Source organism: Mytilus edulis, chromosome 2, assembly GCF_963676685.1.
Source record: "Mytilus edulis chromosome 2, xbMytEdul2.2, whole genome shotgun sequence".
Taxonomy (NCBI): domain Eukaryota; kingdom Metazoa; phylum Mollusca; class Bivalvia; order Mytilida; family Mytilidae; genus Mytilus; species Mytilus edulis.
Genome location: NC_092345.1, coordinates 37,932,879 through 37,943,541, shown reverse-complemented (window position 1 = coordinate 37,943,541; position 10,663 = coordinate 37,932,879). Strand labels below are relative to the sequence as shown.

Here is a 10,663-nt window from a genome sequence, read left to right as displayed (position 1 = left end):
AAGTAAAGATAATTAATCACCCAGTTCATGTACTGTATTAGATTTTAGTTTGTGACAACTTAACGTATACGATTTATTTGTTTTATAGTTTTATTTATAAAATTAATACCTACATAGCTAGATAAAACTATTAAATATCTGGTTGCTAAACACAATTCTATATTAATTAAATTGTTATTGTTGTATTATACATTAAATGCCATAATAACAAACCTGATTTTGAACTATATCACACTTATCGAAAATTATCGTGACGTCACTTTTACCTGTGACGTCATTTTGTAGCGTAACGTTATTCTGTAAGTGACAATGCAAGGTTATTTTGTTCTATTTTATATGCTTTCGTTTTTTGTTTTACGTGTTTGTTATTATTCTGCGGTAAATCACCACTTCGGTGTTGACATGAACATCAATTATATGGTCATTTTCATAAATTTACTGTATGCAAAAGTAAAAATTATTCTACCTAAATACTAAGGATTTTCTCATCCCAGTCATAGAGAACCTTAGCCGTATTTGGCACCACTTTTTATAATTTTGGTTCATCTATGCTCTTCAACTTTGTACTTGTTTGGCTTTCTTTACTATTTTAATCTGAGAGTCACTGGTGATGCTTATGTAGACGAAACGCACGTATGGTGTATTATTATAAGCTTTTTAGCATGTCGAAATGTCCTATTGTAATGTTTATTTGTGTAATTTTTTGTACTGAATGTTCTTTCATTTATTTACTAGTATACTGTAGTCCTATCATGTAATGTTGTCATTTAAATGATATATTTAACCTTGCCATAAAAGCGCTAGATTTGGGTAGCCGTAAAACCAGATTCAACCCACCATTTGTTCTTAAAATGTCCTTTGCCAAGTCAGTAAAATGGCAGTTGTTATCTTATCTGTGTGTGTTGTATTGTCGTTTTGATGTTTTTTGTAGTTTGGTGTTTCTGTTGTTTCGTTGTTTTCCTCTTATAGTTGATGTGTTTACCTCAGTTTTAGTTTGTTACCCGGATTTGTTATCTCTCAATCGATTTATGACTTTCGAACAGCGCTATACTACTGTTGCCTTTATCTATGGTCGGGTTGTTGTCTCTTTGACACATTCCCCATTTCCATTTTTTAATTTTATGTAATGTACTTTTATTTTATTTTCTTATGCATGTTTAGCCTGTAATTCAGTGGTTGTCGTTTGTTTATGTGTTACATATTTGTTTTTCGTTCATTCTTTATATATAAATAAGGCCGTTAGTTTTCTCGTTTGAATTGTTTAACATTGTCATATCGGGGTCTTTTATAGCTGACGATGAGGTATTGGCTTTGCTCATTGTTGAAGGCCGTACGGTGACCTATAGTTGTTAATGTCTGTGTCATTTTGGTCTCTTGTGGACAGTTTTCTCATTGGCAATCATACCACATCTTCTCTTTTTTATATTGTGTACTGAGTGTGCTTGTGTTTGTTTGTACTGTATTGTTGAAACGTAGTGTCGTTAATTAAGCTTATTTTATAACATTTCCATATAATCGGGAGGTTTGCTTACAAATCCAGGTTCAACCCTCCATTTTTTTCTTAAATTGTCCTGTATCATGTTTGGAATATGGCAGCTGTTCTATGTATGGCGTCGTCTGTTTTTGTGTGCAAATCAGTTTTTCTGTTGTTCCCGTGTTTCCGTCTGGTTTTAGTTTGTAATCATCCGTATTTGTTTTCTCTTAATCGATTTAGTAATTTTGAACAGCGCTCCTATTGTCATAATTTACTACGCGACTTTAGAAACTGTTGCTCCAGTTGTTTACTATCAATTATCAATGTATATTTCTTTAGATACAATGCTCTTGACTTTAAGTGATATTTAATTAATATTTGGTTCCATTAGATCACGAGATGCACAAAAAAAGTATTTCCGCATTAAAGTGTATGACGCAGAAACGAAGAAGGCACTCGAATGGATTTTTCGTTTATCAACAATGAAACGTTGATAAGCATAAGAGAAATTGATTAATACACAGTGTCTCGTAGAATATCCGATTTATCAAATATTAATAGTTCAATTATCGATTAGAAATATGGTAACTACAGGTCTTCTTCCGACCGGCAATAAAGCTCTTGTCAAAGTGGGGCGTTCGTTTTGCTGCCTATGATATACAAGGGCGCAACCACGTACGATCAGATTTGGGACGTTTAATCCGATGCCTCGTGTAGAGAGAGTGCATGCCACGCTCTCTGCACGGTAAGAAAACATCCAACAACTCATTGAGTGGCCCAAAGGTGGTCTGTTACCAGGCAAAATGTATGTCCCTATCCAATTTACCCTCATTTTCCAGTGGCAGTCTATATTTCCCCGAACATCATCCCAGACTGTCTCTTTAGACAGGACCTGTCATTGTAATTATGTTAATTTTTTTTTCGGTATAAACATTCATGAAATATATGAAACTAGAAGTCAAGCAACCAACAATCAATCAAAATTTCGATAATTTTAACTATCGATTACATAAATCTGATAATCTACCGTAAAAAAAACAGTATGTTTGTGATATATGATTGTTTCATGAGTTTTATAAATAACACACTTTTTATTATTTAACTTGAGAAAAGAAGAGAAAATATATGTGTAACACAATATTTATTAAAAAAAAAATTGATATAGTCAACTAAAACCGTCTCTCTTACACTACAAGCACGTGCTTATAAACTTTACGTTATTTTTGTATGATGTTTTCTAGGAAGAGGCTTTACTTTCATCTCTGCAGCATGAACACAGGCTTGTGATAAGATCCTCAAAACTTTGATTTCTTGACTGTTTTTTTCTCCATCTGGCAAACAAATTCAGAAAAATTAATATATATGTGTAGTTTTAGGCACCCCTGGAGCAGTATATCTAATAATCCTGAGGCAATGTAGAAATTATACAAGAAAAATAAAGATATCAAAGCTCAAGCTTAACTATTAGACATTGCTTCTAAAAAGTAAAATCACAAAATACTGAGGAAAATTAAAAACGAAAAGTCCCCAATCAAATTTCGAACGGTAATATACTTTTAAAAAGCAATCACAAAACGCTTCAAGAGGTCAAGATAAAGACATTATTTTTCATATTTATATTATTTGAACTCACTTTAAAAAACAAAGGGAGTGGAAAAATAGCTCTAGCATGGTAGTCAATGTGAAACAAAAAGCAGGGGATATAACCAAAATTAGAAGAACATAATATTATGTAGGAATAAGAACCGTTATTGTAGTACATTGTATACCGATTGTTTCAGAGATTTAACTTTCATCTATTTTTTCCTTATGTTAATTCTTGCTTTCTTATTCAATATATAATTTATGAAACTATGTAGTATATTATGATGCATCTATAAAATAAACACACAGCAGGTAAACGTTATCTTAATCATAAATAAACGCAGGTGAAAAAGCTGTCAACAAGTGCAATTTGGGTACCCTCGCTAGCTCACGTTAGATTCATAGTAACAATTGAAAACACATTTCTAAATGAAAACCCCACATTTCTTAATAACAACTTTTTTATATCTTAACTCTATCTGTTTTCTCTTTCTCTTTCGTATCAATTTTTGGAATATTTAAGTATCTTTGACTCCTGAAATACATTACATTCAAATTCCCTCCTTTCTGTCGCTGTTTGTGTCATGAAAAGCCGTTCTTGTGTTCATCTTTTATTTATCTTGATTTCTTTGCATACAATTTCAAGTTCTTTTTCTCTTTGTATTTCTTAGCTTCAAGCTTTTTCATTCTTTAGCTTCGAGCTTCGTTTTCTGTTGGATTCCTTAGCTTGAAGAATTTTTCCTGATATTCTTTAGCTTCAAGCTTCGTTTTCTGTTATTCCTTAGCTTGTAGCCTTTTTCCTGATGTTTTTTAGCTTCAAGCTTCGTATTCTGTTGGATTCCTTAGCTTGATGCATTTTTTCTTATATTCTTTAGCTTCAAGCTTCAAGCTTCGTTTTCTGTTTCTTTGTCTTCTAATTTCAATTTTTGTATCAACTCTTGCTTTCAGGTTCTTTATCTCTCTTATTTTCTTTGCTTCCTGTTTCTTTTTCTCTTTTGTGTGCCTTGATTACAAGTTTGTTTTCTTTTTTAGTGCTGTTGTTAGCAGATTCAGGTGTTCTGTTGTCTGCAGTTTCAGATGTTCTGTTGTCTGCAGTTTCATGTTTTCTGCTGTCTGTAGTTTTATGTTTTCCAAGGGCTCTTGTAAATTTAGTTTCCTTTTCTCATTGGCTTTACCGCATTTGAAATGTTCTACCTGTCCTTGCTCCTCCTCTTCTACTTTTAGTGGTCTAATTGTTTTCTGTGTCCTGTAAATAAAATCTTTGAAGTATTATATTGTCATTATAACTTCATAGAAATAAAACTTCCGATAGAGTTGTGCACTATGTTTCCGCTCCATTCGTTAGTCCGACAATTTGTCCCTGAATAAGTTAGAATTTCAGTTTAAAAAGTTTGTGGTCACAAAGACTTATAAACTCAGTAAAATATCAAAATAAGGTGATGTGGTATGCTGGCCATTCAGTTCAAACATCTTTGCTAGCCAAGGGTCCTCATCTCCACTCTTAGCATAAAGCCAACATTTGTTAACATAATGCTGTGCCATCTACCGGTAGATAAAAGTCTCACTCATTCCAACTACTTCATTCTTGATCAATGGATGGCAGAACTTAAACTCTCTTGTGTGGTGTCTTAAAATTGGTTGTGTCTAGTGTTTAATTATTTCGTATAGCAGGAACCAAAAATATACATCAGGAGATGTTACTGTCGGCAGTGTTCGGAGACCATCTCGATGCTTAATTTGATGGCGTATTGACTAAAAAGCAAAAGAAATGCTAATATATGTTATCGAGTATATAAACTGTTAGTTGTTCATTACAGATTTGTTGTAATTTGGATCCATGTATTAGTATGTTATAAATCTAATATGAGAATGTGGGTCAAATCGGTTGACAGGTATTTGACAGATCTTTACTATAACAAATCTCAATTTTAAGTGTAGCCTTTGAAAATGTTTCCAAGAGTGCAATATATTAAAAAACCAAGACTAACTAGTTAGTAACTGATTGAGATGACTGCACTGTGAACAACACTGGAAAGCCACGTGACAAGAAGCATATAGCAATAAGACAGTGAAGCTACTCAACGTCAGTAAAATGACACAGTTGTTATATAGAACAATATGAACCTTTGGTAATTTAATGTCTACAATGTGTTCACTTTTAATTTCATTAAGATGCTCTTTCGATTTTAATTTTGAAATCATAAATTTCCCCCACCTTAGTAGCAATATACCAACTTCACCTGCATATGGGATATATATTTCCCAACTTATTCGATATTCAAGAGCTTGCAGCTCCTACTCAGACTTTGTAATACGTCATCAGTGTCTGAGTAGAAAGTTGATGAAACAGGGGTATGTCAAAGAACGTCTCGTTCTTTTTCTAAAAAAGTTCATCGGAAGGTACCAAGACCTTGTTGATAAATATTCCGTATCAACTTCTCAAATAATACACGATGGTCTTGATGTATAGATTCTTCGTACTGATGTTGTTTATCATCTTAACAACGTGTTTTATAGTTCTTTCATTTGTCTGTCTTCTATTATTAATATTACTTTTACTGTTGAATGGTTTCATGTGATATCCGTTTCACGTGGCTCGGTACTTATACATCTCGTCAATGTGTTTGTATTGGCTTTCATTTTTTTGTGATTTGTTTTGTATTTGCGACTTTTTGTATTTCTTTTGTTCTTATAACGTGACTCTGTACTTTAAAAGATCCCGTCAGTATGATATTGTTCTATTATATGTCATTATGATATATTTCTATTATGAATTACAATATACGTTGAACCACAAACGTCAAAATCATTCAATCGCGTAGTGGAATTAACTATTTTTGGATTCTTATAAATTCTATATATAACTTTTGGACTAGTTTAAATCTCTGTCTATTTCTTAAATTTATTCTTACATACTTTTGATTTTTTAACCCTGTATGCTAACATTCCCATGAAATTTTTTTAATTGTTTGTACGCACATTGAACGACAAATTTATGTGACGTATAAAATTTTCTGACGTCAGACACTCAATAAATGTGTTCGTAGATAGTAGATGTTTTTGTGTTCTGTTAAATTGTTCCTTATAAAATTGTTAAACGATAATGACTGATGTACCCATATTTTGACTATTATATTTATTGTGTCTGTTTATTTAACGCATCAATGTAAAAATATCGGAAATTGATGAGACTGTCATTAAAGTGAGAGGGTTAGCGCTATAGAACCAGGTTTAATCCACCATTTTCTACATTTGAAAATGCCTGTACCAAGTCAGGAATATGACAAGTTTTTGTCCATTCGTTTTTGATGCGTTTTGTTATTTGATTTTGACATGTGATTATGGACTTTCCCAATTGATCTTCCTCTAAGTGCAGTATTTTTGTGATTTTACTTTTTTTCATGTATTATGTTGAGCAGATTCGCATCTGTAGTTGTTACTATTCACATGTCTTGTTTATATTTAAAAATAATTTATTAATTTATTTGATGTATTATACATGTCTATCACATATTGTACTTGAAGAAATTTCTTCATGATTCCATTAAATATCTAATAAAAGTGTGGTGTTTTTTTTTTTAATAGTAAAAAGGTTCAATCTATAAATATGTTCTGTGACACAATACAGGTTTCTGGTTGGATTGTTTCAGCATTACTATCAGTGTATGCAATATTAAAAATAAATAAATCAGTTTCGGCTTCATTCTTCACAAACGTTTTGTTGCTCATTTCTGAGTAACTTGTGTATGAAAACTCCAAATCGTCTGCAGTATTATCATTCAATAAATCAATTTCTCAAATACCATCATCTACATTTGATTCCATTATACTCTTCTGTTTAATAAGTAATGTCTAAAGGATGTACACCTCTGAGGAGCCAAAAATTTCTAGAATTAAACTTAACCTGATTTTTTGTTTTATATGACTGTAAAAACATAATTGGTGAAGAAAAATTCATATGGTGGTGCACTTCTTTTTTTGCTACGACACGTTGAAAGTACCTAATATTGATGATTTCCTCATTTTCATCAATTTTTACTGATTTTTGGGCTATCAAAAAAACACAGTTCCAAAATTAAACATTTTTTCATACTTTCAATAAAGATGAAGTTGACCAATCTAAATAAATTCAATGTAAAAAATCCTATAGGTAGGTGTTAATATAAGAAAGTTTTATCATATTTTTCTCTCTTTTAAAACTATTTTGATCTGAGCGTCACTTATGAGTCTTATGTAGACAAAAAGCGCGTCTGGCGTATTAAATTATAATCCTGGTACCTTTGATAACTATTTACACCACAGGGGGCGATGCAACTGCTGGTGGACGTTTCGTCCCCGAGGGTATCACCAGCTCAGTAGTCAGCACTTCGGTGTTGACATGAATATCAATTTATATGGTCATTTGTATAAATTTCCTGTTACAAAACTTGGATTTTTTTCGAAAAACAAAAGATTTTCTTATCCCAGGAATAGAATACCTTGCCGTATTTGGCACAATATTTTGGAATTCTTGGTCCTCAATGCTCTTCAACTTTGTACTTGTTTGGCTTTATAACTATTTTGATCTGAGCGTCACTTATGATTCTTATGTAGACGAAACGCGCGTCTGGCGTGTTAAATTATAATCCAGGTACCTTTGATAACTATTTAAACCACTGGGTCGATGCCACTGCTGGTGAAAGTTTCGTTCCCGAGGTTATCACTAGCCCAGTAGTCAGAACTTCGATGTTGACGTGAATATCAATTATATGGACATTTTTATAAATTTCCTGTTACAAAACTTGGATTTTTTCGAAAAACTAAGGATTTTTCTTATCCCCGGATTTGAATACCTTAGCCGTATTTTGCACAATATTTTAGAATTTTTGGTCCTCAATGCTCTTTAACTTTGTACTTGTTTGGCTTTATAACTTTTTTATCTAAGAGTTACTGGTGAGTCTTATGTAGACGAAACACGCGTCTGGTTTATTAAATTATAATTCCGGTATCTTTGATAACTATGCAAAATGCATATAATTTCAACTTTTTGGTGAAAAATAATTGAAAAAATATATATCTAAGATATTTGACAAGAAAAAGATATACTTGTTTCTGATGAATTTATTTTTTGTACCCCTCATCCATTTTTCAAATTTTTGGCTAAAAAGACTGATATGATTAGCAATAAAATTTGAAAAGTTAATTACTCAACTTGTTGTAAATACAATTTTTTCACAAAGTTAAGTTTGTTTACAACATTTTTTTAAATTCATTGATATTTTTCCGGGACTGACCAAATGGCCATTTAAAAAAATCAAGATCCAAAAAGAAGTATAAGGCTTATAAGTTATTACACGTTGTTTTATATACTTACAATAAAAGATTCTGAAACATGGAAAATATCTGTCCCGTTAGCTGGCTTGGCAATTACACAAAGCTCTTTCTTTACGCCATCCTCAATTCTGAACTGTTTCTCCCATATTCAGCTTATGATGTACATCTTTCACATACTGCTGGATAGCTTGAACATATTTAAATAAGTTCTACCTACAACAATGGAAAAACAAAGAATTATTCTTTTTTTTTTTGTTGGGTACATGTGTTTTAAGTATATTGACAACTTATTTAACGATGATAATTTTTCTCTTTTTAGCGTATATGTAATGTACACTGATCATTCTGATGTATAGCACAATTTGAAATACAGATCTTCTTTCACAAGGTGAAGCAACTTTAAATTTAATGGATTTATCATTAAGCTTTTGTTCATAATTTCATACAATTCAACGGGCGCATTGAATTTGCGCCAATTTTTACAAAATCCAACCTTTCATTTGCGCCACAAGGTTATATTTCATTTCCGCCAAAAAAGCAACAATTACATTTGCGCAATTTTACAGGTACAAAACTCAAAAAACATGCATTGCTTCATCGTGAATACGATATATTATCAAAGTCATGATTCCTCTCTGGGTAATCAATTGAGTTCATACTCATTTCTTATACAAAACTGAGATTCTCTTTTGTTTAAATTCATTTAGTGTTCCCATCTTTGAGTTTTCAAGATGGACATTGTCAATTCAGGGACAAACAGAGAAAATGAGTCTACTTTACGAAAACCACACTTAACGTTAACTTACGTTCTGAAAAGGGGACCAAAACAACTTACAAAGCCGGAATAACAACAGATATGGACTACACCAAAAACATAAAAAAAAATTGAACGAACACAACAAGGGTTTTCAGTGCAACGTATCAGTGTAAAGGGCTTTCATTATGGTTCCTTCATGACTCACTGATTAAATATGTCGTTGTGTTTTATTATGCAAACAAAAACTGTGTTTTAAAATTGTTTATATTTAAAATGCCCACTAAATTTTTGTTATCCTATTTACCTGTAATAATGGCGCAAATGAAATATCGTTTGTGGCGCAAATGAAATCCCAATTGGCGCAAATCTGCACCGAATTCAACACAACATTAAACAATTTGAACTTTGTATCAATGCTATATATGCATAAGGGTCCGTGTAACAATTCAAAGTTTTAAAAAATTAGAAATTTTGGAATTTTGGAATTTTGATCATCAAAGTTTTAAAATATCAAAATTTCAAATTGTGTAAAAGTTTTGAAATTTTGAAATTTTAACCAAATTATTAAAATATTAAAATTCTAAATATCGTTTATAAATTTGATAGTTTAGGAATTTGATCAAAATTTTAAAATACTAAACCTTACGTGCAATTTTGATTATTTCACTTTTTGAAAGTTTGATTTTTTAAATTTTTGATTAAAATATCAAAATAGAAAAGGGGCAAAAAGAGGGGTACCTGTAAAAGTGAAACGAAATAAAATCTGAACGAAACGAAACAATATGAATTGAAAACATATTGATACTTAAAAGTTATGTACGAAATAAAACCACAGACAGACAGTTGTAAGCGGTGAAAACTTTGATGATAAAATAAATATTTCTCAAAAGAAGAGAATTCATTTCAAAACAAGACGTACGGCTCTGATATTGGCCATTTTTCTTGCTGATATTTGTAGCACCCATATTTTAGGAGAAACAGGAGTAACAGTAAAAACTAAACAACTCGCAGTAGGTCAAATGGTATGGTTAGGTTGAGCATGTATATATATTTTCTACTGAACTGTAAGCAATAAAAAGGCTCAATACACGGTGTATTATCTCTTTTGATTTCAATTTTTTCTGTTTTGCTCTGCGACTTCTTACTTTCTGCAATCATGTTGGCTAAAGAATATATCATTCCATGTACATTATGAACGATCATTTTTAAAGTTTAAATCTGTTCTTTGTAAGTTGTTGGTCCTAAATATTCAGCTTTGAGCGTTCCCTATGAAGTCGATCCAGAAAAGCGCTTTGGTCGTAACTTTTAACGTTATATTTTCATTTTTATCGATTGTATGACGATCATAATTATATTGCCTTGTATCAATGATTTTAGTTAATATTTTTTTGGTACGGTAGGAATACTGAATGCATGGTGTCCCAATTAAGGTTGTCCCAATTAAGGTTGTACTAGTCAACAATGTGGGAGGTTTTTGATATATATATATATATATATATCTTATTGACGCTGAAATTAGGAGTACTAAAATCAAA

General features: G+C 31.6%; 1 long non-coding RNA gene across 2 annotated transcripts; it reads right to left on the bottom strand.

Moving 5' to 3' along the window:
- Positions 1 to 2,600: 2,600 nt before the first annotated feature.
- Positions 2,601 to 8,802, bottom strand: LOC139512119 (uncharacterized). 2 transcript variants are annotated; one of them, XR_011662169.1, is made up of 3 exons: positions 8,412 to 8,736; positions 3,608 to 4,304; positions 2,601 to 2,805 (listed from the first exon to the last, which is right to left on the bottom strand). It is a non-coding gene; the product is annotated as an uncharacterized lncRNA (long non-coding RNA). The 2 variants fall into 2 exon arrangements; XR_011662168.1 differs by having other exon boundaries at positions 2,601 to 4,304; positions 8,412 to 8,802.
- Between the last annotated feature and the right edge of the window lie 1,861 nt (positions 8,803 to 10,663).